Below are 11,493 nucleotides of genomic sequence, written 5' to 3' on the forward strand. Positions count from 1 at the left end.
GATGCAGCAGAACTGCAAGTTTCATGGACTTCCATCTGAAGATCCTTTTCAGTTCTTAACTGAATTCTTGCAGATATGTGATACTGTTAAGACTAATGGAGTAGATCCTGAAGTCTACAGGCTCATGCTTTTCCCTTTTGCTGTAAGAGACAGAGCTAGATTATGGTTGGATTCTCAACCCAAAGACAGCCTGAACTCTTGGGATAAGCTGGTCACGGCTTTCTTAGCCAAGTACTTTCCTCCTCAAAAGCTGAGCAAGCTTAGAGCTGATGTTCAAACCTTCAGACAGAAAGAAGGTGAATCCCTCTATGAAGCTTGGGAAAGATACAAACAGTTGACCAAAAAGTGTCCTTCTGACATGCTTTCAGAATGGACCATCCTGGATATATTCTATGATGGTTTATCTGAGCTATCAAAGATGTCACTGGACACTTCTGCAGGTGGATCCATTCACCTAAAGAAAACGCCTGCAGAAGCTCAAGAACTCATTGACATGGTTGCAAATAACCAGTTCATGTACACTTCTGAAAGGAATCCTGTGAGCAATGGGACGCCTATGAAGAAGGGAGTTCTTGAAATTGATACTCTGAATGCCATATTGGCTCAGAATAAAATGTTGACTCAGCAAGTCAATAGGATCTCTCAGAGTCTGCATGGAATGCAAGCTGCATCCAACAACACTCAAGAGGCTTCTTATGAAGAAGAAGCTTATGATCCTGAGAACCCTGCAATAGCAGAGGTGAATTACTTAGGTGAACCTTATGGAAACACCTATAACTCATCATGGAGAAATCATCCAAATTTCTCATGGAAGGATCAAAAGCCTAAACAAGGCTTTAATAATGGTGGAAGAAACAGGTTTAACAATAATAAACCCTTTCCATCATCCACTCAGCAACAGACAGAGAACTCTGAACAAAATGCTTCTAATTTAGCAAATCTAGTCTCTGATCTATCTAAGGCCACTGTTAGTTTCATGAATGAAACCAGGTCTTCCATTAGAAATTTGGAAGCACAAGTGGGCCAGCTGAGTAAAAGGATCACTGAAATCCCTCCTAGTACTTTCCCAAGCAATACAGAAGAGAACCCAAAAGGAGAGTGCAAGGCCATTGACATAAGCACCATGGCCGAACCTGTAAGGGAAGGAGAGGACGTGAATCCCAAGGAGGAAGACCTCTTGGGACGTCCAGTGATCAATAAAGAGCTTCCCTCTGAGGAACCAAAGGACTCTGAGGCTCATCTAGAGACCATAGAGATTCCATTGAACCTCCTTATGCCCTTCATGAGCTCTGATGAGTATTCCTCTTCTGAAGAGAATGAGGATGTTACTGAAGAGCAAACTGCCAAGTTTCTTGGTGCAATCATGAAGCTGAATGCCAAATTATTTGGCATTGATACTTGGGAAGTTGAACCTCCCTTGTTCATCAATGAACTAAGTGATATGGATCAACTGACATTACCTCAGAAGAAACAGGATCCTGAAAAGTTCATAATATCCTGTACCATAGGCACTATGATTTTTAAGGCTCTGTGTGACCTTGGTTCAGGGATAAACCTCATGCCCCTCTCTGTAATTGAGAAACTGAAAATCCATGGGGTGCAAGCTGCTAAAATCTCATTAGAGATGGCAGACAGTTCAAGAAAATAGGCTTATGGACAAGTAGAGGACGTTTTAGTAAAGGTTGAGGGCCTTTACATCCCTGCTGATTTCATAGTCCTGGATATTGGAAAGGAAGAGGATGAATCCATCATCCTAGGAAGACCTTTCTTAGCCACAGCAAGAGCTGTGATTGATGTTGACAGAGGTGAAATAGTCCTTCAATGGAATGAGGACTCCCTTGTGTTTAAAACTCAAGGATCTCCCTCTGCAACCATGGAGAGGAAGCATGAAAAGCTTCTCTTAAAGCAGAGTCAACCAGAGCCCCCACAGTCAAACTCTAAGTTTGGTGTTGGAGAGTCTCAACAAAGCTCTGCACATCTGTGAGGCTCCATGAGAGCCCACTGTCAAGCTATTGACATTAAAGAAGCGCTTGTTGGGAGGCAACTCAATGTCTATTTATCTAACTATATTTTTCTTAGTTATATGTCTTTATAGGTTCATGATCATGTGGAGTCACAAAATAAACAAAAAAATCAAAAACGGAATCAAAAACAGCAGAAGAAAAATCACACCCTGGAGGAGCATCTGTCTGGCGTTCAAACGCTAGAACAGAGCATGGTTCTGGCGCTGAACGCCCAGAATGGGCAGCATCCTGGCGCTGAACGCCCAGAACAAGCATGGTTCTGGCGTTCAACGCCAGAAATGGCAACAAATGAGCGTTGAACGCCCAAAATGGGCACCAACCTGGCGCTGAACGCCCAGAGTTGGGTGCAAAGGCATTTTTACATGCCTAAATTGGTGCAGGGATGTAAATGCCTTGACACCTCAGGATTTGTGGACCCCACAGGATCATCTCAGGATCTGTGGACCCCGCAGGATCATCTCAGGATCTGTGGATCCCACAGGATCCCCACCTACCTCATCATCTCTCTTTCCATTCATGATCATCCCTTCTGTTTTCCATTTACCACTCACATCCATACACCCACTACCTTCAAAATTCATCAACATCTCTCTCCCACCCAATCCCACCCATATGGCCGAATACACACTCACATCCATCTCCTCCATATCTTCTTCTTCTTCTTCTTCTATTCTTTCTTCTTTTGCTCGAGGGCGAGCAACATTCTAAGTTTGGTGTGGTAAAAGCATAGCTTTTTTTGTTTTTTCCATAACCATTGATGGCACCTAAGGCCAGAGAAACCTCTAGAAAGAGGAAAGGGAAGACAAAGGCTTCCATCAAGGGTCTATAGCTCAGTGGTAGAACATTTGACTGCAAAACAAGAGATCCCTGAGATACCTCAGGGGATACATTTTCTTCCACACAATTATTGGAAGCAACTAAGGGTGGAACATCAAGAGCACTCCATCATCCTTCATGAAATTAAAGAAGATCAAAAAGCAATGAGGGAGGAGCAACAAAGACAAGGAAGAGACATAGAAGAGCTCAAGGACATCATTGGTTCCTCAAGAAGGAAACGCCACCATCACTAAGGTGGATTCATTCCTTGTTCTTGTTTATTCTGTTTTTTGTTTTCTATATTATGTGCCTATCTATGTTTGTGTCTTCATTACATGATCATCAGTAGTTAGTAACTTTGTCTTAAAGATATGAATGTCCTATGAATCTATCACCTCTCTTAAATGAAAAATGTTTTAATTCAAAAGAACAAGAAGTACATGAGTTTCAAATTTATCCTTGAACTTAGCTTAATTATATTAATGTGGTGACAATGCTTCTTGTTTCCTGAATGTATGCTTGAACAGTGCATATGTCTTTTGAAGTTGTTGTTTAAGAATGTTAAATATGTTGGCTCTTGAAAGAATGATGACTAGGAGACATGTTATTTGATAATCTGAAAAATCATAAAAATGATTCTTGAAGCAAGAAAAAGCAGCAAAGAACAAAGCTTGCAGAAAAAAAAAAGGGGCGAAAAAAATAAAAAAAAATAATAGAAAGAAAAAGAAAAAGAAAAAGCAAGCAGAAAAAGCCAATAACCCTTAAAACCAAAAGGCAAGGGCAAATAAAAAGGATCCCAAGGCTTTGAGCATCAGTGGATAGGAGGGCCTAAAGGAATAAAATCCTGGTCTAAGCGGCTAAACCAAGCTATCCCTAACCATGTGCTTATGGCGTGAAGGTGTCAAGTGAAAACTTGAGACTGAGCGGTTAAAGTCAAGGTCCAAAGCAAAAGAAGAGTGTGCTTAAGAACCCTGGACACCTCTAATTGGGAACTTTAGCAAAGCTGAGTCACAATCTGAAAAGGTTCACCCAATTATGTGTCTGTGGCATCTATGTATCCGGTGGTAATACTGGAAAACAAAGTGCTTAGGGCCACGGCCAAGACTCATAAAGAAGCTGTGTTTAAGAATCATCATACTGAACTAGGAGAGTCAATAACACTATTCGAAATCTGAAGTCCCTATAGATGCCAATCATTCTGAACCTCAATGGATAAAGTGAGATGCCAAAACTATTCAAGAGGCAAAAAGCTATAAGTCCCGCTCATATGATTGGAGCTATGTCTCATTGATAGTTTGGAATTTATAGTATATTCTCTTATTTTTATCCTATTTGATTTTCAGTTGCTTGGGGACAAGCAACAATTTAAGTTTGGTGTTGTGATGAGCGGATAATTTATACGCTTTTTGACATTGTTTTTAGTATGTTTCTAGTAGGATCTAGTTACTTTTAGGGATGTTTTCATTAGTTTTTATGTTAAATTCACATTTCTGGACTTTACTATGAGTTTGTGTGTTTTTCTGTGATTTCAGGTATTTTCTGGCTAAAATTGAGGGACTTGAGCAGAAATCAGATTCAGAGGTTGAAGAAGGACTGTTGATGCTGTTTGATTCTGACCTCCCTGCACTCAAAGTGGATTTTCTGGAGCTACAGAACTCGAAATGGCGTGCTTCCAATTGCGTTGGAAAGTAGACATCCAGGGATTTCCAGAAATGTATAATAGTCCATACTTTGGCAAAGAATAGATGACGTAAACTGGCGTTCAACACCAGCTTTCTACCCAAATCTGGCGTCCAGCGCCAGAAAAGGAGCCAAAACCAGAGTTGAACGCCCAAACTGGCACTAAAACTGGTGTTCAACCCCAAGGAGGACCTCTACACGTGCCACACTCAAGCTCAGCCCAAACACACACCAAGTGGGCCCTGGAAGTGGATTTATGCATCAATTACTTACTCATGTAAACCCTAGTGACTAGTTTATTATAAATAGGACCTTTTACTATTGTATTAGGCATCTTTGGTCTCAGTTTTAATCTATTGTTCATCTTAGGAGACTATTGATCACGCTTTCGGGGGCTGGCCATCTCGGCCATGTCTGGACCTTCACTTATGTATTTTCAACGGTAGAGTTTGTACACTCCATAGATTAAGGTGTGGAGCTCTGCTGTTCCTCAAAGATTAATGCAAAGTACTACTGTTTTCTATTCAATTCATCTTATTTCGCTTCTAAGATATCCATTCGCACCCAAGAACGTGATGAAGGTGATGATTATGTGTGACGCTCATCACCATTCTCCCCTATGAACACGTGCCTGACAAACACTTCCGTTCTACATGAAATAAGCTAGAATGAATATCTCTTAGATCTCCCAACCAGAATCTTCGTGGCGTAAGTGGTGCACGAATTGTGAATCACACTTTCCACAACGCGTACCACTAACCAGCAAGTGCACTGGGTCGTCCAAGTAATACCTTACGTGAGTAAGGGTCGAATCCCACGGAGATTGTTGGTTTGAAGCAATCTATGGTTATCTTGTAAATCTTAGTCAGGAAGTCAATTATGTTTATCAATTGAATTGTGATTAACCAGTAGAGCATAAATTAAAAGTTACTTGTTGTGCAGTAATGGAGAATATGTTGGAGCTTTGGAGATGCTTTGTCTTCTGAATCTCTGCTTTCCTCTGTCTTCTTGTTCACGCACGCACGTCCCCCTATGGCAAGCTGTGTGTTGGTGGATCACCGTTGTCAATGGCTACCTTCCATCCTTCCAGTGAAAACTACGCTCACGTGCTCTGTCACAGCACGGCTAATCACCGGTTGGTTCTCGATCCGGTTGGAATAGGATTTACTATCCTTTTGCATCCTGTCACTAACGCCCAGCCTTCAGGAGTTTGAAGCTCGTCACAGTCATTCAATCCTTGAATCCTACTCGGAATACCACATACAAGGTTTAGACTTTCCGGATTCTCATGAATGCTGCCATCAGTTCTAGCTTATACCACGGAGATTCTGATTAAAGAATCTAAGAGATACTCATTCAATCGTATATAGAACGGAGGTGGTTGTCAGGCACACGTTCATGATTTGAGGAAGGTGATGAGTGTCAAAGCTCATCACCTCCATCACAGTTAAGCGCGAATGAACATCTTAGATAGGAACAAGCGTGTTTGAATGGAAAACAGAAATACTTGCATTAATTCATTGAGACACAGCAGAGCTCCTCACCCCCAACAATGGGGTTTAGAGACTCATGCCGTCAGAGAATACAAAGTTTAGATCTGAAATGTCATGAGATACAAAATAAGTCTCTAAAAGTTGTTTAAATACTAAACTAGTAGCCTAGGGTTACAAAATATGAGTGGACTATGATGGATGATGCAGAGGTCCACTTCTGGGGCCCACTTGGTGTGTGCTGGGGCTGAGATTTAAGTGAGTCACGTGCAGAGGCCATTTGTGGAGTTGAACGCCAGTTTTTATGCCAGTTTGGGCGTTCAACTCCAGTTTTTGATCCTTTTCTGGCGCTGGACGCCAGAATTGGGCAGAGAACTGGCGTTGAATGCCAGTTTACGTCGTCTATCCTTGTGAAAAGTATGGACTATTGTATATTGCTGGAAAGCCCTGGATGTCTAATTTCCAATGCAATTGGAAGCATGCCATTTCGAGTTCTGTAGCTCCAGAAAATCCAATTTGAGTGCAGGGAGGTCAGAATCCAACAGCATTAGCAGTCCTTTTTCAGCCTGAATCAGATTTTTGCTCAGCTCCTTCAATTTCAGCCAGAAAAATACCTGAAATTACAGAAAAACACACAACTCATATTAAAGTCCAGAAATATGAATTTTTCCTAAAAACTACTAGAAATAGACTAAAAACTAACTAAAACATACTCTAAACTATATGAAATTATCCCCAAAAAGCGTATAAAATATCCGCTCATCACAACACCAAACTTAAACTGTTGCTTGTCCTCAAGCAACTAGACAAATAAAATAGAAGACTAATAGGTTGAGAAGCAATAATATCTCAGAGTTGTTGATTGAAGCTCAGATCCTAATTAGATGAGCGGGACTAGTAGCTTTTTGCTTCTGAACAGTTTTGGCATCTCACTTTATCCATTGAAGCTCAGAGTGATTGGCATCTATAGGAACTCAGAATTCAGATAGTGTTATTGATTCTCTTAGTTCAGTGTGATGATTCTTGAACACAGCTTCTTTATGAGTCTTGGCCGTGGCCCTAAGCACTTTGTTTTCCAGTATTACTACCGGATACATAAATGCCACAGACACATAACTGGGTGAACCTTTTCAGATTGTGACTCAGCTTTGCTAAAGTCCCCAATTAGAGGTGTCCAGAGTTCTTAAGCACACTCTTCTTTTTGCTTTGGACCTTGACTTTAACCGCTCAGTCTCAAGTTTTCACTTGACACCTGCACGCCACAAGCACATGGTTAGGGACAGCTTGGTTTAGCCGCTTAGACCAGGATTTTAGTCCTTTAGGCCCTCCTATCCACTGATGCTCAAAGCCTTGGGATCCTTTTTATTTGCCCTTGCCTTTTGGTTTTAAGAGCTTTTGGCTTTTTCTGCTTGCTTCTCTTTCTTTTTTTTTTTTTTTTTTTTCTGCAAGCTTTGTTCTTTGCTGCTTTTTCTTGCTTCAAGAATCATTTTTATGATTTTCAGATTATCAATAACATGTCTCATGTTCATCATTCTTTCAAGAGCCAACATATTTAACAGTCTTAAACAACAAATTCAAAAGACATATGCACTGTTCAAGCATTCATTCAGAAGACAGAAAGCATTGCCACCACATTTAACCAATTAGAATTTCTTTTATTAAACTCGAAATTTTATTGCTTCTTATTCAAAAGATCTACTATTTTATTCATGTTTAATGATGATGAGAAAAATAAACTACAGCTTAATTGGAGATAAAATCAAATAGATACTAATTACTATTATATGACTTCTAAGGTAAACTTTTTATAAGGACACTGTCACAGAGTTAAGGCAGAAATTGGAAATTAACAACCTTTATTCTGGGGGTATGGGTGTTCCTCTGATCCTTGGGAGGCTTGGTATCACAGAAGACTTTTGGCGCTTCAGTTCCCTTAAGTCACGTCCCTGCTCCTCTTGTTCTTTAAGCATATGGGTCAGCATTTGACTGTGTTCCTTCTGTTGTTTTATTATTTGCTCCATAGCTTCCTGTATCTTGGTGACAGACGTCTCAAGATATTCCCAATATTCCGCTTGAGGAATCTCTGGGAGGAATTCCTGTGCTCTCTTCTTGATATGATCCTCCTGTGCTTGTTGTCTCTCCATTGATGCTTTGGTGATTGACTTTTCAATTAGGATATATTCAGTTATTCCCATCTTGACTCCAGCATCCTTGCAGAGCAGAGAAATCACGCTTGGATAAGCCAACCTGGCCTTTCTTGAATTTTTGTTAGCAATCTTATAGAGCTCTGTTGAAATCAGCTGATGAACCTCCACTTCCTTTCCCATCATGATGCAATGAATCATCACTGCTCTTTTAACTGTGACTTCAGAACGGTTGCTGGTGGGCAACAGAGAACGCCCAATGAAGTCCAGCCATCCTCTGGCAACTAGTTTGAGATCCTCCCTCTTGAGTTGATTTGGGACGCCCTTTGTGTTGGTGGTCCACCTGGCTCCAGGGATACAGATGTCCTCTAGAATCTTATCCAGGCCAATGTCTGCTCTCATCATCCTCCTATTGAAGGAGTCTGGATCATCCTTTAGCTGAGGTAGCTTTAGTATCTCTCTGATCTTGTCAGGGGTGGTATGAACAATTTTTCCCCTGACCATGGTCCGAAATTCGTAGCAGGCAGTTCCAGATAGTCTTTGCTTGTCAGTCTGCCACATATTAGCATAGAACTCCTGGACCATGTTCCTTCCTACTTTTGTTTCAGGATTAGCTAGGACTTCCCAGTTCCTGATTCGAATTTGCTCCTAGATCTCCGGATATTCGTCTTCTTTCAGATCGAATCTAACTTCCGGGATCACTGATCTCAGACCCATTACTTTAAGATAATGGTCTGAATGTTCTTTAGATAAGAACTTCCCTTGATTCCAAAGTGGTTTTGGAACGCTCTCTTTCTTGCCTCTTGGAGTGTATTGTTTCCCTTTGGGAGCCATGATCTTAGTGATCTCGGAAAAACACACCAAATTAGAGGTGTGCTTGCCCTCAAGCAAAAGAAAAGAAAGGAGAGGGATAGAAGGAGATCGAGGTGCACTTGTTGATGGAGGAGGGGGGAGGCCGAACCCAATTTTAAAGGGGTGGGGGGTGGCTTTTCGAAAAAAAAGGAAGAGATAAGATAAAAAGATTGAGTTGAAAAAGATAAGATAGAAGATAGAGTTTAATTTTGAAAAGATATGATAGATTTTTGAAAAAGATAACTCTGAATTTTGAAAAAGATAATATGGATATTTGAAAAAGATATGGATTAGTTGAAAAGATTTTTGAGTGAAAAAGATAGATTTGTTTTCAGAAAAGATTTTTAGAAATTAGGGATTTTAGAAACCAGGGTTCTTGATATGTTCATGTAAAAATCATGCATTGAAGCATAAAATTTGAAATTAAAATGGAAATACGTGTGGGATTACTGGATTTGGCTCCTCCCTGTCCTCCTGGCGTTTGAACGCCCAAACACTGCCTGTTTTGGGCGTTCAGCGCCCAAATGCTGATCTCCTGGGCGTTCAGCGCCCAGTTGCTGCCATTCCTGGCGTTCAACGCCCAGTGGGTGGCCATTTCTGGTGTTGAACACCCAATTGCTGCCATTACTGGCGTTCAGCGCCCAGTGGATGCCCATTTTGGGCGCTGAACGCCCAAAATGCCCCTTTACTGGCGTTTTCTTGCCATTGAGCTTCCAATCTCTGTTTTGTGTGCAAATTCCTTCTGTAACCCTGTAAATTTATGCAATTGATCCTTTACCTTAGTGTCAGTAAACTTTATATAAACAAATAAAAAAAGAAAAATAGGGCAAAATGCTTAGAGGATTAATGCCCCATGGCTGGGTTGCCTCCCAGAAAGCGCTTCTTTATTGTCTTTAGCTGGACCTTGCTGAGCTTTTAATCTAGCTTCAGCCTTGAGCATTCTTGCTCAATGTTGCCTTCAAGATAATGCTTGATTCTTTGTCCATTGACAATGAACTTCTTATCAGAATCAATATCTTGAAGCTCCACGTAACCATATGGTGACACACTTGTAATCACGTATGGTCCCCTCCACCGGGATTTCAGTTTCCCGGGGAATAGCCTGAGTCTAGAGTTAAACAACAGGACCTTCTGTCCTGGTTCAAAGATTCTAGATGACAGCTTTCTGTCATGCCATTTTTTTTATTTTTCTTTATAAAGCTTGGCATTTTCGAAAGCTGTGAATCTGAATTCCTCTAGCTCATTTAGCTGGACCAATCGTTTTTCTCCTGCTAATTTGGCATCTAAGTTTAGGAATCTGGTTACCCAGTAGGCCTTATGTTCCAGTTCCACGGGCAAGTGGCATGCCTTACCATACACGAGTTGGTATGGAGAGGTCCCTATAGGGGTCTTGAATGCTGTTCTGTAAGCCCACAGAGCATCATCCAAGCTCCTTGCCCAATCCTTTCTACGGGTATTTACTGTCCGTTCCAGGATTCTCTTTAATTCTCTGTTAGAGACTTCAGCTTGCCCGTTGGTTTGTGGATGATATGGAGTGGCCACCTTGTGGCGAATTCCATACCGAACCATGGCAGAGTAAAGCTGTTTATTGCAGAAGTGAGTGCCCCCATCACTGATTAGTACTCTAGGGACACCAAACCTGCTAAAAATATGTTTCTGGAGGAACTTCAGCACCGTTTTAGTATCATTGTTGGGTGTGGCAATAGCCTCAACCCATTTTGATACATAATCCACTGCCACCAGAATATAAGTGTTTGAGTATGATGGTGGAAAGGTCCCATGAAGTCAATTCCCCATACATCAAACAACTCTATTTCCAAGATCCCTTGTTGAGGCATGGCGTAACCATGAGGCAGGTTACCAGCTCTTTGGCAACTGTCACAATTACGTACAAACTCTCGGGAATCTTTATAGAGTGTGGGCCAATAGAAGCCACATTGGAGGACCTTGGTGGCTGTTCGCTCACCTCCGAAATGGCCTCCATATTGAGATCCGTGGCAATGCCATAGGATTCTCTGTGCTTCCTCTCTGGGGACACACCTATGGATAATTCCGTCTGCACATCTCTTAAAGAGATAGGGCTCATCCCACAAGTAGTACTTTGCATCAGTAATTAGTTTCTTTTTTTGTATTCTATTGTACTCCTTGGGTATGAACCTTGCAGCTTTATAGTTAGCAATATCGGCAAACCATGGTGCTTCCTGAATGGCAAATAGATGCTCATCAGGGAACGTCTCAGAGATCTCAAGGAAGGGGAGGGACGTCCCTTCCACTGGCTCTATCCGGGACAGATGATCAGCTACTTGGTTCTCTGTCCCTTTTCTGTCTCTTATTTCTATATCAAACTCTTGCAGAAGCAATACCCATCTGATGAGCCTGGGTTTTGAATCCTGCTTTGTGAGTAGATACTTAAGAGCAGCATGGTCAGTGTACACAATCACCTTTGATCCTACTAAGTAGGATCTGAACTTGTCAATGGCGTAAACC

General features: G+C 41.4%; 1 non-coding gene across 1 annotated transcript; it reads right to left on the minus strand.

Moving 5' to 3' along the window:
* Nucleotides 1-256: 256 nt before the first annotated feature.
* Nucleotides 257-364, minus strand: LOC112760971 (small nucleolar RNA R71). Its single transcript, XR_003181383.1, has one exon. It is a non-coding gene; the product is annotated as a small nucleolar RNA R71 (small nucleolar RNA).
* Nucleotides 365-11,493: the final 11,129 nt, after the last annotated feature.

This window comes from Arachis hypogaea, chromosome 16 (genome assembly GCF_003086295.3).
Source record: "Arachis hypogaea cultivar Tifrunner chromosome 16, arahy.Tifrunner.gnm2.J5K5, whole genome shotgun sequence".
In the NCBI taxonomy this organism is placed as follows: domain Eukaryota; kingdom Viridiplantae; phylum Streptophyta; class Magnoliopsida; order Fabales; family Fabaceae; genus Arachis; species Arachis hypogaea.